Raw genomic sequence first — 15,606 nt, 5'->3', positions numbered from 1 at the left:
CATCTCCTGGTCTGAAACACTATTACAAAGCTATAGTAATCCAAACAGCATAAACACTGACCAATGGAATAGAATGGAGAGCCCAGAAATAAACCTGCTCATATTCAGCCATCTACTATTCACAAGGGAGCCAAGAATATTCAGTGGGGAAAGGACAGTCTCTTCAACACACGGCGCTGGGAAAACAACACATCCACATGCAAAAGAATGAAATGAGACTCCTGTCTTACTCCACTCACAAAAATAAATTCAAAATTGATGACCAAAAACTGTAAAATTCTTAGGAAAAACATTAAGGGAAAAACTCCTAATATTGGACAAAATATAAAGGTGGAAATCACCAAACTAAAAGGCGACTGCACAGCCAAAGAAACAATCTGCAAAATGAAAAGGCAACTTACAGAATTAGAAAAAATATCTGCAAATCCCTTATTTGATAAGAGGGTCATTTCATACATATATCTCATGTATTATAAATATAGAACTCATCAACTCAATAGCAAAAATTTTGATTTAAAAATGTGCAGCAGAACTGGATTGACATTTTTTTTTCAGAGAAAACATACAAAGGCTAACAGGTACATGAAAAAATGTTCAACATCACTGAGAGATGCAAATCAGAAATACAATGAGCTATCACCTCACATCTGTTATAATGGCTACTATCATAAAGGGAAGAAACAAATAGTGAGACTGTGGAGGAAAGGGGACCTTGTCCACTGTTGATGAGTGCACACTGTGAGGTTCCTAGAAAATTAAATATAGAACTACAATATGATCCAGCAATCCTACATCCGAATATATATCCGAAGCAGATAAAATCACTATCTCAAAGAGATATCTGTACCCTTATGCTCACTACAAAGTCATTTACAATAGCTGAGACATGGAAACAATCTCAGTGTCCATCACCAGATGAATGGGTACACATATATATACCATTTGTGATACCACTACAAAATTTAGAATTGTGGTACACACACACACATACACATACACACAGCATAATTATGTGAGGAACTAGAAGTGTTAATTAACCTTATTGTGGTAATCATACCACATTTGTGTATTAAACCATCACATTGTACACCTTAAACTTACATGTTATATGTCAATTATATCTCGATGAAGCTGGAAAAAAATTAGTAAGACAAAATCAAGAACCCAGAGACAGACCTTTATTATATGGTAAAGTTGATCTCATAACAGATGGAGAATTCAATAATTGGCCTTGGGTCAATTTAGTGTGTATATACACTCATATATAAAAACACTATATATAATATATAAAGACACTGTATATATACACTCATATAGAGAGAGAGACAACTTTATATAGTGTCTATATATATATAGACTCCTCCCTTGTTGAGTCATATATCAATTGTACTGTTTATTTTTTCCTAAAAATAAATCCAGTTGTATTAAATACCTAAATATCTATTACCATTTAAGTAAACAATACAATTGATATATGACTCAACAAGGGAGGAGACTTCCTTCTAAAATACCCAGACAAAAGGTAAAATGAATGTTGACTAACAAAAACTCAAAACTTCTTATGGACCAAACAGTACAAACAAGGTTAAAGGACAAGAGGCTGTCAGACTGACAGAAAATATTTGCGGTATGCATAACAATGTTATACAGCATTAAGAATATAAATAAAATCCCATGATCAGAAGGAAAAATGAGTTACATGACTTAAGGATAAGAATACACAATTCACAAAATAGGGAAATAGAATGCCTAATAAACGTGAATTGCCAAATCTCATTAATGATCAAAAATGCAACATAAAGATGAAATACTGCTTTTCTCAAAATATATTGGCCAAAATTTTAAAGCCTGACAAGATAAAATATTTATTAAGATACATGGTAAAGTGGCAACTCTCTCTGAACAGCAATTTGTCAATATCTAAACTAAATCTAAAGCACACTCTACGAATTCTACTTCCGGGTATTAAAACTAAAGTCATACACATGTACATAATATGTCATGTACAAAGATGTTTGTGGTGACATTTTTAATAAAAAATAAAAATAAATCAAAATACATATACTGATAAGATAGAATAATATACAGCAGCTTAAAATGAACTAACTACATATCTCTGTGTATATAAACAAGGAAAGATCTCAAATCATAATGCTGAATAAAACAAACCAGATGCAAAATGACATTTCTTGATACAAAATGATATTAACAGATGACACTTATGCAAATTAAAACAAAAATATTTAAACCCACTATATTCCTTAAGTATCCACATACATATGCAAGTATCTTTGAAAATAATTGGATATACATTGACCTCATAATTGAGGGAAGAAAATGAACCAGGGATTGGTGATCCAGAGGGATTTTAGCCATCCTTGTGTTATTTTCTTCCTTGGAAAAAAAATTGGGAATATGACAAATGCTACATTATAGGTAGTATGATTATTGGTTCCTGAGGTATTATTATTTTTTACAATATCTCAAAGAGAAAGCAAATGAAACGAAGCCCTAAGAAGACAGGTCATCATGGCAAAATTGGCTGTGGATCACCGGTGTGCCCGCCTGCAGAAGGTCCAGCCTCTCTTGCAACGCATCCTGTGCCTTCGAGCTCTGAGATCCCGACGGGAGTGACGACATATTCTCACCTGCTAGCCCACCGAACAAACCTCTGGTTCCTCTTATTTTATCCACTGTCCATGAGGCTATTTGAAGGAACCCCACTTATTTCCACGGGCGATGCCCTTCGTTGTCCAACCTTCTTATGCTGAAAGAGCCGCTGCTCTTCGGAGTGCCTCAAGGTGCTGGGTCCCATGAAAAATAAAATTGTCATACTCTGCACTGATACTTATAACTCAAGCTCCAAAACAGCACAACTGGATTTCAGTCTCATAACACTGTTTCAGTGAAATTGCTGCTTAGTCAACTGTGAACAAGAATACACACACACACACACACACACACACACACTTACACATTTGAGGAACAATTTTCACCATTAGTGAGATCCAAATTCATACTTAGAAAACAATAATTTTCTTCTTTGTGGGTTTTCTATTCTTACGTGTAGTTTGATTACTCGAACTCACAGTGTATCAGATATCTCCTTTTCAAATCTTACTTTGTCACATGATCTCTGCTTTCCTATTTTCATACCTGGCCCTTTCTAATGATTTCCTAGAACAAAAGAGCAAGCTGCCCCAAAGGTGTATTAATTATTTCAACACTTGCTAAATTAAAAAAAAAAAAAACATAAGTTTGAAATTATTTTTCCTGGCCTGATCAAGTTCTCAGTCTTACCCCTAAAAATCTTCCAGGATTTAGGCACAAAATGCCATAGGATCACCCCTCTCCCAGCAATCTCTTCTGCTCACCCTCATTTGTCTTGTAGCAGAGATCACTGTGGGCCCTCAAAGGCCCCAGACCTGTTTCACCTATAAGGCACAGACCCTTTCTAATGGGTGCTTGAAAAGAACAGAGGGAAAGGAGGTGCACTCGGACGCTGGCTACAGTGGAGAGAACTTCTTCCTGGATTCAGCAAATATTTGTTAAGTGTCTGCTCTCTCAGAGACCATGCTAAGTGTGGGGTTGGATGAAGGGAAGACAGAATCTGCTCTCTCAGAAGGAAGTGAGCACATGGGCAGATCAAGGCGAGGACCGCAGAGATGGAGAATGGGAGTGGGGGTTAGAAAAAGAAAAAGGACAAAGGAAGAGCAAGAAAGTAACTCAACTAAAACAGGTCGGGATGTGACACACTTCCTGATTTCACAGACTCAGAGATCTAGAAGGACAAGGGAAAAGTGAGCTCCATCACTGGCTCTGTATCCTTCCTTCCAGAACATTCCCAAGGCAAATGCCCCTTTTCACTACTGTTCTGTGTGTAATGCTTATCCTGGAAATGACATTAGTGAAAATGTGTTTCTGTTTTATCAGACAACCACACTAATTTGTTTGTCTTTTTTATTAAAGCAAGACCTGAGAAATCTAAGAGTAAGTCCCATGTGTCTCTCAATTATATTATTATCATTAGTGTTTTACGGTATGTAGAAGTCCTTCTGTGCCCTGTTTTTAGTGTGAATTTAGGATTTATATTCTTGCCTCTGGTTTTATTAATATGTCCAGCATTCTTTGCCTTCTAGCTTCTTGTTTTTTATTCCTATTTCCAGTAGCTTGTTCTGTTTTCAACTATCCATGTCCATTTGGAGGCTATAATTAAAACTAATTGGTACTTAATGTGGTAGTATAATAATAAAGAATATTTATTCAGTAATTACAATGTGTCAGGCACTGTATTCAGGGCCTTATATGTGTATATACATTATATCTGACAAGTACTGTTATTCCTATTACAAAGAGAAGAAAATAGTGAAATTAAGTACCTTGCCCATGATCCCACAATTAATGAGCAGCAGAGGCTGGGAATTTAATCTGGACTCTAAAGGTCTGGCAGTACCTCCATCCCAGTCAAATGGTGAAAAATATGGTCACCCAGCCCCAAGATATTTATGCTAATGGGGAAAAGAGAAACCTTTCTAAAATTAACATAATGAAGAGTAATTAGCCAACAAGAATCATAGTAATGATCATGATAAACCAACACAATCATTCCAAAGAAATGATGGGAAGAGAGGAATAATAAGACAACAAAGGGTAAGTGGGAAAAATCTTACCCATCAATGGGTTTTTAAAAACGCTTATTTATTTATTGGGGAGGGGAGGTGCAGAGAAAGACAGAGAAGCACAAGCAGATTCCACACTGCCAGTGCAGAGCCTGATGCAGGGCTCGAACTACAAACCATGTGATCAAGACCTGAGCTGAAATCAGAGTCGGATGCTAAACTCACTGAGCCACACAGGCACCACATGAGTCAATGTTTGAGAGTTTGAATTAGCACAGAGAAACTAGAAAGAAGAAACAGCATCTCCCAATGATTCCATTTTTAACCTTTCTTTCCAAAAAGTCTTTCTTAATTGAGCAGACTGATCTGAAGATATTTGTTCTCCCATCATATTGAATTGAGTTAAATACAGAGTTTGGTGGTTTCTCAAAGTCCTATTTCTAAAACTTCCAGCATATAGTTTAAGAAGTAATTCTGTTGTTCACCCAGAAAACTTTCACTCATTTACTTATTTGATTTTTTTTTTCATAGTAAGACAAGAAGACTCAAGTAAGTTCTATATCTATTCATCAATTCTGGGGTTGGTTCCCATGCTGGTTCTATCCTTTTCTGTACATGAAAGACCCTGACATTCAAAATTTTCAAATCTGTCCCTCTTGTTTTTATACTAAATATCTTCCTCTAAAGTAACTGATGAATTTTTAGAAGTAAAAAAACCATAGATGGAAAATCAAATAATGAGTTGGCTAAAGCCAACCTGGAATTAGAAATAATACTTCTGAACATTTTTTATAAATTATCATCTATAGAAAAATATGCTAGTTGTTACTACTTTTACTACTAGAGATTTTAAATGTTTTTGGTTGAAAATTTAAAAAGTAGGAGATGACAGAAATGAAACCAAGTTGGCAAAGTTAAATTAATTGAGATCTTACTGACTCAAAAAAAATATATATTTATTGAGGGCTTACCCTGTGCTGGGCACTGGGAATACCCAAGGACCAGAAGAGAGTAACTGCCCTCCTGGAGTTTACATATGAACTTAAACATTCCTGACCTGTTTCTTATCCAGAGAAGTTGAGGAGAATATAATGAAAAGGTAGTTCATTTCTCTCCACTTCTAAAAATGGAGCTCTTGCTTCTGATGAATAATGCTTCGGTAGTAGTAGAGAGTATATTTCTGTCTTCACCCATTGAACAGTATCAATGACAGCTGTGTCTCTGTATCTACTTTAAGACACTGCAATTCTAAGAAACTCCTTTTCTGTTTGATATTTGTTATGCATTCACTGTGGGTATTTTTCCTAAATGTAGCTGTTTCCATTTCAAAAGAAAGATTGACATGTATATTTCTCACACTTTCTCCTCAGAATTCTACTAGAATACTTATCATTTTATACAAAACATAGACCACAAAGATTGGTGGAAAAACCAACCATGCTGATTTTTTTTTCCTAATAAGTTAAAATGTCCTACCTAAAGCAAGACTTTACATGCTTAAAAAGACTCATGCTAAGGACATAACAGAGATCATATACTATTGCCTGAGGAGGGAGGCAGGAAAAGTAAGATCTATCCTCATTTCTGATTGGCTGGAGCTGTTCATGTGCCTGATCTTTGCTTACACATCAACCACTTCTTTCCTTTTGGATTACTGAATAATATCTGGAAAACAAAACTGATAAACAGAAATAATTAAGAGTGAATAATGCTTTGGTAGTAGTAGAGAGTCAATCTCTTTGGATTGACTCTACTGAGCTTTCAATGAAATACATTTTCAACTAAATATAAGGTAGAAATGACAGAGAAATGTGGAAAAACTCAGAGTAAGCAATGAGAGAAGGGAGTAGAATGAAAATGGAAGCAAAATTTATAGAAAATGCGGCTGTTCCAGCTCTGTGGTATTCAATGATAAAAGGAGAACAAGTTAGTTCTTTACCACTCTTTCAAAATGACTGTGTTACTGGAAAAGAGAGACTAAAGTAACTCATGTGAAAGGCCTGGAGTTTGCTTTCCCTTTTCATTCTAGAAATTTCCATCTGGAAACAGTACCAGTAAGATTATTGTTAATGAATATTTTGTTATCAAAGTCAGTCTATACTAATAATTTGTGTTTGGATTTTAGCACATGTAGCAGTACCTATCAGTAAGTTGTTTCTTTTCATAAATCTGGTACAAGATGGGATCCCCAAATAAGGAGAAAATTTTTTCTAATTCTGACCATTTCCATTCAATGCTTGTATTTATAAATATTTCCCCTCCCTCTTGGCGACCTACTTACTGGGTTATTACTCAATAGAAAGAATAAACATTTGACTAAGAGACTATAAAAGAAACAAATTTTGTTTTCTAAAAACAATTTCAGACACAATGATTAAACAGCTGGATAGTATTCTGGAATGGTTTTGGAGCATAAAAAAGAAATATTAGTGTAAAAGTTGAAATTCAAATAAAGTGTGCACTTTGCTAAAAAAAAATAAAATAAATAAAAATAAAAATAAAAACAATTTCAAATACCTTTTAGTAGCAAATAAAAGGAAAGATATATAGGGTAGGATATCACAACATAGAGATACCAACAAGGGGCAGAGGAACAATCAGAAAGATATCTTAGGTGTAAGGAGAGGAAAAAGAATACCTGCAATTAGCATTTAAATTTTCAATGTAAAAGTTCTCTGCAGGAATTAAAACCTCCCTACTAGTTGATAAAGAAAAGGAATGACCTAAGCACGTGTTTTCTAGAGTACTCTGCCTTTCTACTAAAATGAAATATAAGGACACCAGTTACATCAGATTGAAACTATTCCTGAACCACAAAAGAAATACTAATCCCTCTGATTTCATTGTGGATGTTTGAACTGGGGAGGTGTGGCCAAACATCTATTTGCTAATATCTTGGGAAAAGAAAAGAAGGAAACTATATTCTTGATCCAAAACTCTCTTAATATGTTTTTGTTTCATATTTTTCTGCCAGTTACCCCAATACCTATTGGTAAGTTATCATTTATCTATTTCTTAATTCCAGTGTCCTTTAGAAAAATTTCCTTCAAGAATTTCACATTCATATTTTCAATCCCCTTTACATACCCATTATCTACTACCTCTAAGTTACAGATGAATTTAGAAACTATAATGTGCCCAATGTTTAGAGATAGATAGATAGATACATAGATAGATAGATAGATAGATAGATAGATAGATAGATAGATAGATAGATAAAAATTAAAACATGGAAGTAGTATTTTTCAGCTAATAAAAAGAAAAATCTAAATATGATAAGCAATGCTAGCAATGCTTTGGGGAAAATTATACCTTCATACATCACTGATCCCATTTAAACTTATGTAACCCTTCTGGAAAGCAAACTTGCAGTATGTTCCAAGGTGCAGTGAAATACAGTGTGTCTTAAACTCATAATTCCATTTCAAATATATGTTCTAAGGAATAATTCTAAATATGGAATAAAACCATTTGCATGTACTTGTTTTGGGGGGCTTTTTGCATGATATTAATTCATAAAAATGCTAATGTCCTATATAGCAATGGTTAATAAGATGGACCTAGCTTCAAATCCCAGCTAAAACATTAACCAGATACGTGGCTTTGGGTAAATTATTTAATTTCTCTAAAACTTTCATTTGTGTTATCTTTAATTCTTCTCTCAGCCAAAAGAAAAAGGGCATGAAAGGTGAAAGCTAAGTTCAAATGTGGCAACACCTGATTCCTTCCTACTACTAGGGCTTCAAAGGCTCTACTTTAGCATACTTTTCAGTGAATAATTTCCAAGAGAGACACTTTTCCAAAACTCACCAGTGAAAGAAATTTTTTTCCCAATTTCCTAAGAATTGTGTATATTTCCCTATGCTTCTCTATACCACCTAAAACAGACTTAAATTTTTTATGTTCTAGTTACTGAAGGATGATGACTTCACTAACTCAATTAGTCAGAGAGACCATATTAGTTACTTTAAGAAACTTTTTTAATGTTTATTTTTGAGATAGAAAGAGAAAGACAGAGTGCAGGTGGGGGAGGGGCAGAGAGAGGAGAGACACTGAATCCAGAGCAGGATCCAGGCTCTGGGTCAAACTCACCAGCCATGAGATGACCTGAGCCAAAGTCAGCCGCTTAACCGACGGAGTCACCCAGGAGTCCCATGTTACTCTTTTAAAATAACCTTTCCAAAGAAGACCTGTTGTCTTTTTTTAATTAAAGGGTTTTTTAAATTATCAACCTTTTATTTATTATTATTTTACTTTCTTACTTTATCTATTATTTATTTATATTTTTTATTTTTTATTATTTTTGTATTCTTTATTGAGGTATCTTCTCTATTAACCTTTTCGAAGAGGACCTATTTTTTTTTAATTAAGGCACAGCTGACACACAATGTTACATTAGTTTCAGGTGTACAACAGTGATTGGAAAACTCTATATTATGCTACCATCTGTCACCACACAATATCACTGATGATGTTCCCTATGCTATATATTTTTATGTTTTTGATGGAGGATTGTGAAGTACCTCGAGTAGTTTTAGCCCTTTATTTGGCAGTCATAAAGAGCTTTAAAAGTGAAATAAGCTAGTGTAATCACTTTAAATATTGTGAGAGAGCTGTGTATTTTTATCAGATTATTTAACATTTGTCCCTTCTTACTACTTTTAAGAGAACTAGAATTAAGACAAATTCTGTTCAAGACACTAGGTGGAGGCATGACTTGGATAAAACTTTCTGTATAAACTCACCAGCTGCCTCTCAGCAGCTTTCCATATTCCCTCCACCTCAAAAAAGGCCAGCCATTGTTATCCAGTGACTGTATTTCAACTTTTCCCTAAATGACCTATAAGGAAAGAATAAATTTTTAACTTATTATAATAAATCTTTACAGTCACTATTAGCTTAAAACTCATAAATGATGCTTATCAATAATTAATGAAGTTAATATTTGATACTAACTGGAAACTAATATCTAAATATTAATAACTCCTAAAACATAACAATAGTAGTTACTGCACCACTCTTCTGCGGTCTATATAAAGTTGAGGGTATACTGATGCCTCTAGCCTTGCCCTTCAAAGTGAGATAGAGAGTGAGTGGGGGAGGGGCAGAGAGAGGGGGAGACATAGAATGGGAAGCAGGCTCCAGGCTCTGTGCTGTCAACAGAGCCTGGTGCAGGGTGTGAACTCACAAACTGTGAGATCATGACCTGAGTCAAAGGATGCTTAACCGACTGAGCCACCCAGGCGCCCCCTAGCTTTGCCCTTCAGCCTAAGGCTACTGAACAAAACAACAGGGGAGTTTATTTACTGTATTTTTTTTGCAGCTGCCTTCTTAGGAGGGAAGACAGTTTCAGGAATTCTTTTCCTCTTCTGCTATAAAAAAATGATTAGTTATTGAATTTTTGGTGAGCTTAAATTTTGTGTTAGGTTGATTAGAGATTTTTCCCCAAATCTACCAATACTGTTGCTTGGCAAGCCTAGCGTCCTTTGGACTCCCACAAGGTTCAGGTTTCATGCTGTCACGGGCTGTAATCGCTGCTGTTAATGCAAACATGAGAGGCATATTTTCCCATCTCTTTGCTCTCAGATTTACCTGCCTTTCCCAAAATTAGTGATTTTAAGTGAAAAACCTACTGATGCAAAGGATAAAGAGGACAGATATTATATGGACTTATTTAAAAAAATAGATCAAATTTCCTAAAGTAATAAGGCTTTAGGTATTTTTAAATATGACAAGGAGTAAGTAAGTAAATGATGGACCTACAATAATAATATTATGGAAAGTGAAGACTAGAACAAAAACATTGTGAAATAAGAGATTGAAATAGGAAAAAAATGAGTGAAATCAAAATAATCATTGCTAGCTTTTTTTTATTTATGTTTTATTTATTTTTGAAAGAGACAGCGTGAGCAGGAAAGGGTCAGAGAGAGAGGGAGACACAGAATCTGAAGACAGGTTCCAGGCTCTGAGCTGTGAGCACAGAGCCTGACTCGGGGATTGAACCCACAAACCATGAGATCATGACCTGAGCCGAAGCCAGACGCTTAACCAACTGAGTCACCCAGGCGCCCCAATCATTGCTAGCTCTTGAAGACTTTTAAATTCACATAAAAAACTGGTAATGAAGAGGGGCTAAATTAAACTATATTTTGCTTACACTGAGATAAATACCTTGAAAGATTTAGGACTGTTAAAAAGGATGAGGAAATTGAAGCTTGGGGGATTTCTCATTTATCATTATAGTTATAATCCTTACTCTATCCTATTCTACACTCTTGAAGATGTGCAAGAACCGTCATCTCCGAGTTACTAACTCATGCTACTTCTGTTTTTCCTTAGATTTTAGTTAGTTGCTGCACAGTGCAATATTGGTTTCAGAAGTAGAATTCAGTGACCATCACTTACACACAACACCTCATGCTCTCACAAGTGCCCTCCTTAGTACCCATCTAGCCCATCCCCCACCTGCCTCTTTCCATCCTCCTGCCTCCTTCCACCCTCAGTTTTTTCTGTTAAGAGTTTCTTGTGGTTTGTTTCCCTTTCTTCTCCCCCACCCACCCACTTCCCACAACTGTTTTGTTTCTTAAATTCCACATATGAGTGAAATCACATGGTATTTGTCTCTGATTTAGTTCACTTAGCATAATACATTCAAGTTTCATCCATGTTGTTACAAATGAAAAGATTTCATTCTTTTGGATGGCTTACTAATAGTCCATTGTTCATACATGCCACATCTTCTTTATCCATTCATCATTCAAAGGACATCTGGGCTATCTCCATATTTTCTATTATTGATAATACTGCTAAAACATTGGGGTGCATGTACCCCTTTGAATATGTATTTTCATATCCTTTGGATACATACCTAATATTGAAATTGCTAGATTGTATGGTAGTTGCATTTTTAGGTTTTTGAGGAACCTCCATACTATTCTCCAGAGTGGCTCGCCCTAGTGTGTATTCCCCCCAGCACTGCAAGAGGGTTCCCCTTTCTCTGCATCCCTTGCCAACACCTGTTGTTTCTTGTGTTGGCAATTTTAGACATTCTGACGGGTGTGAGGTGGTACCTCATTGTGGTCTTGATTTGTATTTCCGAGGATAAGTCATGTTGAACATCTTTTCGTGTGTCTTGATGGTCATCTGTATGTCTTCTTTGGAAAAGTGTCTATTCGTGTCTTTAATCTATCTCTTAACTGGCTTGTTAGGTTTTGGGGGATTGAGTTTGATTAAGGCTTTAGAGATTTTATATACTAACACTTTATCGGATACATGGTTTGATAATATCTTCTATTCTGTAGGCTGATTTTTAGTTTTGCTGATTGTTTCCTATGCTGTGCAGAAGCTTAACTTGATGAAGTCCCAATAGTTCATGTTTACTTTTGTTTCCCTTGCCTTTAGCAACATGCCCAGTAACTAGTTGCTCTGCCTGAGTTCAGAGAGGTTGTTGTTTGTGTTTTCCTCTAGGATTTTGATGGTTTCCTGTCTCACATTTAGGTCCAGTTTCATTTTCCTGCATGTTGCTCTCCAGTTTCCCCAACCCTTTTTGTTAAAGAGCCTATCTTTTTTCCATTGGATAAACTTTTCTGCTTTGTCAAAGATGAGTTGGCCATATAATTGTGGGTCTGTTTCTGGGTTATCCTGTTCCACTGAACTATGTTTGTTTTTATGCCAGGACCATACTGTCTTGATGACTAAAGCTTTGTCATAAAGTTTGAAATCTGGAATCATGATGCCTCCAGTTTTGTTTTCCTTTTCCAGGATTGCTTTGGCTATTCAGGGTCTTTTGTGGTTCCATACAAATTTTAGGATCATTTGTTTTAGCTCTGCAAAAAAAAAAATGTGGGTGGTTTTTGATAGGGGTTACATTAAATGTGTAGATTGCTTTGGGTAATATAGACATTTTAACAATTTGTTCTTCCAATCCATGAGCACGGAATGCTTGTCCACTTTTTTGTATCCTCCAACTTCTTTCATACGTGTTCTATAGTTTTCAAAGTATGGATCTTATTTTACCTCTTAAATTAGGTTTATTTCTAGGTATATTATTATTTTGGTGCAATTAAAAATGTGATTGATTCCTTGTTTTCTTTTTTCTGCTGCCTCATTGGTGTATAGAAATGCAACAGATTTTTGCACATTGATTTTTATATCCTGTAACTATGCTGAATTCATGACTCATTCTACCTCTTAAGACAGATTTAGAATCTGGATTTAACCCTATAGATTATCAGAAAGAAAAAATAACACAGAGATAAATGATCATGACAGAAGTTTCAAAACTAATAGTTATAAATAATCCTTCTATACTGCAAAAAGAAATAAAATGAAAGCTGACATGGTGCTAGAGTTTTGAAAGGAAGACAAAATGTTGAAAAAGAAGAAGATGAAGAAGGAACTTAAGCTAGTAACCTTTAACTGGTAACCAGTCTCCTGCAAGGATGTGACCCTCAGCAAGGTTAAGAGTGTTTAAAAATATATATTTCATTAAAAAAGTAACTTTTACTCATATAATCCACAAAACAGGTCTTCCAAAAAGGTCTACACTTTTAGGTTATTAAAGTGTAGTTAATATTGAATTAATAAGGGATAGCATATTCATATTAAGATTTACAGTTTCCCAAAATTTACTTTTCCAATATTTCAAGTAGATTTTCAATAAGAACTGAGTACATAATTTTTAAAAATAATAACGCATTTTATTTTCTTTTTTAGTAATTGGTCCAGTATCAGCTGGTAAGTTCCGTTTGTCTTCCTCCGTCTCCTCTGGCCCCTGTAACATCGGGGCGGCTTTATCTGCACTGATACATTTGACGCCTGGCCACTCCGAACTCAGAGTTATATTAGACCCCATCTCTTCTCCGCCACACTTTCTAACATTCCTTTAATTTACAAATAAGTTTGGGGTAATTGGTGGTGTATAGAAGGCCCAGAGAAAGGGAAAGACAAAGAAAAAAAGTTGTTCGTTTGGTTACACTATTAAGTTACAGAAGAGAAACAAGGGGAAACAAGGTGGTAAAATATGTTGGGGTCAGACCACAGGAAAGACTATGGAAATAAGACACTAGAAGTTTATATATTTTAATCTGAAACTCTATGGTCACAATCCAAAAGATAAAAACTGTAAAACAAATGATGAAAAGATAGGAGTGTAAGTGAGAGTGTTAGGAGGGACAGCCTGCACATGCAAACAAAGAAAACACTAAAATAGAGTCTAAGACAAAAAAGGCTAATCTTTGTCTTCTCCTTCATAAAGTATCTAAACCTGAACCACCACTGCTGTTCAGAGAAAAAGGGTAAATAGGAGTGAGTACTTTCAAAGTCTTTTTCGACTCCTCCTTGAAAGAATCTGTTGGGACTTGCCATTCATATCATTAAGGCAAACTATAAACATTTGTGTTTCCATTTAAAAAAAGACCAGGAAACTGTTGGTCTAACTGTACCAATTAAAAAACGAAGATTAACAAAAATCTCATAAATAAAACCAAAGAAAAATCAAATAAATAGATATTCCATGTTCATGAATAAGAAGAATCAATATGGTCAAGATATCAATTCTTCACAATTTAATCTATAGATTCAGTGCAATGCCATCAAAATCCCAGCAAGACATTTTTTGGATATTGGCAAATTGATTGTAAAATTTATGTGAAGAATCCAAAGACCCAGAATAACCAATACAACATTGAGAAGAACAAATTTGGAGGACTAACACTACTCTCCCTCAAGATTTACCTGCTAAAGCTACAGTAATCCAGATAGTGTGGTGTTGGTGAACACATAGACAAATAAATCAGTGGAACAGAAAAGACAGCTTGGAAAATGTCCCACATATAGATAACTTATCTTTGACAAATTGGCAAAGGCAATACTATGGAGCAGAGATATTCTTTTCAACAAATGATGTTAGAACAACTGGATATCCACTTAAAGAAAATAAATCTTCTCCCATACTTTATACTCTTCACAAAAATTGACTCAATATGGATCACAGACCTAAATATAAAACTTAAAATTATAACACTCCAAGAAAATAACACCAGAGAAAAGCCAGATGACTTTGGGTATAGTAACGACTTTTTAGATATAATACCAAAAGAGTGATTCACAAAAAAAATAATTGGTAAGCCGTTACTCATTAAAATTAAGAACCTCTTTCCTCAAAAAATTAACAATAGAACTCCTCTATGATCCAGCAAAAGCACTACTAAGGATTTACCTAAAAGATACAGAAGTGCTGATGCATAGGCGCACACGTACCTCAATGTTCATAGCAGCACTTTCAACAATAGCCAAATCATGGAAAGAGCCTAAATGTCCATCACCTGATGAATGGATCAAGAAGATGTGGTTTATATATACAACGGAATACTACATGGCAACGAGAAATAATGAAACCTGCCCATTCATGGCAATGTGGCTGGAACTCAAGGTTGTCATGCTAAGTGAAAAAAATCAGGCAGAGAAGGCAGGTACCATATGTTTTCACTCATAAGTGTAACAGAAGAAACTTAACAAAGGACCATGGGGAGGGGAAGGGGAAAAAATAGTTGGGGAGAGGGAGGGAGGCAAATCATGAGAGACTCTTGAATACTGAAAACAAACTGAGGGCTGAAGAGAAAGGGGGAAAAGGAAAGGAGGTGATGGTCATGGAGGAGGGCACTTGTGGGGAAGAGCAGTGGGTGTTATATGGAAACCAACTTGACAATAAACTACAAATAAATAAAAATAAATTTTTAAAAAATAAAAACAAAAACAAAAAAATGGCAGAAGACATGAATAGACATTTTTTCCAAAGAAAACATCCAGATGGTCAACATATACATGAAAAGATGTTCATCATCACATATCATCAGGGATATGCAAATCAAAACTACAATGAGATATAACCTTACACTGTCAGATGGCTAAAATCAACAACACAAGGAACAACCGATGTTGGTGAGGATGTGGAGAAAAAGGAGCACTCGTGCACTGCAGGTGCAAA

The 15,606-nt window shown here is 35.3% G+C and overlaps 1 protein-coding gene across 1 annotated transcript in view; it reads left to right on the top strand.

Moving 5' to 3' along the window:
- The window catches only part of LOC115297049 (testis-expressed basic protein 1-like), a 36,790-nt gene that overhangs the window by 13,076 nt on the left and 8,108 nt on the right, over positions 1-15,606 (top strand). Inside the window, exons 9-13 of the mRNA XM_029945526.1 lie at positions 3,970-3,990; positions 5,151-5,168; positions 6,745-6,765; positions 7,594-7,611; positions 13,335-13,355. The gene's annotated coding sequence lies outside the window, so the exon portion shown is untranslated. The remainder of the gene's footprint in view (positions 1-3,969; positions 3,991-5,150; positions 5,169-6,744; positions 6,766-7,593; positions 7,612-13,334; positions 13,356-15,606) is intronic.

This window comes from Suricata suricatta, chromosome 7, assembly GCF_006229205.1.
Source record: "Suricata suricatta isolate VVHF042 chromosome 7, meerkat_22Aug2017_6uvM2_HiC, whole genome shotgun sequence".
Taxonomy (NCBI): Eukaryota; Metazoa; Chordata; class Mammalia; order Carnivora; family Herpestidae; genus Suricata; species Suricata suricatta.
The sequence above is the reverse complement of the archived record's forward strand: the minus strand, read 5'-3'. Positions and strand labels throughout refer to the sequence as shown.